We start from the raw sequence: 2570 nt of genomic DNA, 5'->3' as shown, positions 1-2570 counted from the left end.
TTTAATGTCCCTTTGGAGGTGGAGGCTTGTCTGTCTGATGAATCCAACTGTTGAACCATCTGAATATTTTATCTTCATTTGCAGAATCTGCACTCTGCTTCCTTCACACTTATTGAGACAACATTTTAACATAAAGGTGAACTGTTAACCACCATTTTAGCATGAAAATGGATCAGGAGAAACTGCAGGCCGACACATTCACTCTGTCTAACAACACAATCATACAGCTTGGTGAACTGAAATGTCACTATGTTCAAGCAGTGACTGAGAAACACTGAGTCTCTTCTTTCACTCCAAACATCCAGATAAATGCTTAAATGCATTTAGACTCTGTGCACCTACACAGCCTTTACAGGAGGGATCATTAACTGTCTACGACTTCTCTTTGGTTAAACACGTCTTTCCCTCTGGGAGACATTTATCAATAATCATGTCACAACACATGAAACTCTCTTTCAAATCTCAGCTGTCAGCATTTACTGGAGAAATATCAACATCAGATAATGTTAGCATTCACTTATTTTATTTATCTATTTAAAAGGGACAGCGCACAGTAAAACACAAACATTACCATTTGATGCACTGTACCAGATTATAGCTTCAAGCTAATTTGCATCTGTAGTCCCTTGGACTTAATGATTAACTATTTGTGCCTGATTAACACATCTCTCAGGGCTCCATGTTCACATGTAGCCGCTTTTTCCCTGAGTCGAGTCTCAGAACAGTCAATTGTCTCATGAAAAGTCATTTCCAGGAACACACCTCATGTTTTAAGAAAGATTTACATCATTGCAGACTGTGTGGAGACAGAGGACAAAACGGAGAATTTAAATGAACATGAAAACCACAACAGTCTGTCTCCTTTGAACCATCTTGTGCTGAGGGATGTGAGCTTAGTTATATTTGAGTTGAATTAGTTGTATATTAGTGTTGTTGGACACTGTGAATGTGTCGATGTTTGGTTCATTTCTCTTACATCATTTGCTGAATTGCAAATAATGTCTCAAAACTTGTTAACGCAGGTAAGGTATGGTACAAAATAACAAAAAACCTAAACAAAATGCTAAAAAAATAGCTTTAAACTGGATAAACTGTCTAGATGTGTTTATGGCTGCCCTCATTTCTTTAGAAGCAGGTTTGCATGCAAAGCACGAGGCAGCTTTGAACTGGAGGTGTACAGCATACTGCGGTTAAACCAGTTACTGCTTCAGTTCTGACATGTCCATCCATCCATCGTCAACCGCTTATCCTGCGTACAGGGTCGCGGGGGGCTGGAGCCAATCCCAGCTGACATCGGGCGAAAGGCGGGGTCCACCCTGGACAGGTCGCCAGTCCATCAATTAGCCTAGCCTGCATGTCTTTGGACGGTGGGAGGAAGCCGGAGCACCCGGAGAGAAAGTAGGAAATATAAATATTTTATTGTGTAACAAGAGACAGCAGAGGAAAAAAACAATCATAGAAGGTAGAATATTTGGAATAAAGAACATGAGGTAAAGACAGAAAGAAAAAAGAAGAGGTTTGAGGTTTGAGTCTGTAGATCAAGAAAATGCTCAAAAAGTTCCTACTTTATATCTTTTTACTTTATTTTGTATTTCCGTTATTAATTTGCTTATTTTGCTGATTAAATTTTACAACCTTTAAAATACATCCAATTCATGTAATAGGTCTGTAACATGCAGTTATCACTAATACACCAAATATTAAACTTATATTAAATTAAAATGTCATTTTTTCTTATTTGGGTAAAAAAAACCAAACACAGTTTTGGGTAAACATACATTAGTAAACAACTAAATTAAAATGTGTGTCAGAAAGTAGAAAGTGCTAAAGACGTGTTGAGATGCTCTCTCTGTGTTAAACATCCAAACAACAGTCAAATAAAGATTTAGGAAGAAGACGGCGAGGCGGCTAGAATGAGCTCAGTTCATCTATTTTATTTAAAGAAAGACTCATTGAGATAAAAATCCCTTATTCAAAGGATTCCTGGCCAAGAAAGGCAGCAGGACAAACAAACGACACAATAAAATAAAATCATCTTCACGTATACCTATGCACTCATTGTCCACTTTATTAGGTACACCTTGCTAGTACCGGCTTGGATCCGCTGTTGCCTTCAGAACGGTCTTAATTCTTCGTGACATACTTTCAACAAGGTGTTGTTGCATTTTCGTCCACACAACTGCTGCTCACTGGATATTTTCTCTTTTTCGGACCTTTCTCTGTAAACCCTAGAGATGGTTGAGTGTGAAAATCCCAGTAGATCAGCAGATTCTGAAATACTCAGACCCGTCTGGCACCAACAACCATGCTATGTTCAAAGTTCCTGATGTCTCCTTTCTTCCCCATTCTGATGCTCAGTTTGAGCTTCAGCAGGTTGTCTTGACCACGTCTACAAGCCTAAATACACTGAGCTGCTGCCATGTGTGCAGGTGTACCTAATAAAGTGGCCTGTGTGTGTATACTGTACATACTGTATGCAACAGTAACAGCCCACACATCAAAACCAGACTTCATCATGCAGATAAAATACACTAATGAAATGCTTGCTCATTTAAAAACATTCATCTAAA

The sequence above is a fragment of the Micropterus dolomieu genome, linkage group LG12 (genome assembly GCF_021292245.1).
Source record: "Micropterus dolomieu isolate WLL.071019.BEF.003 ecotype Adirondacks linkage group LG12, ASM2129224v1, whole genome shotgun sequence".
Lineage (NCBI taxonomy): Eukaryota > Metazoa > Chordata > Actinopteri > Centrarchiformes > Centrarchidae > Micropterus > Micropterus dolomieu.
Note: the sequence above shows the minus strand (reverse complement) of the source record.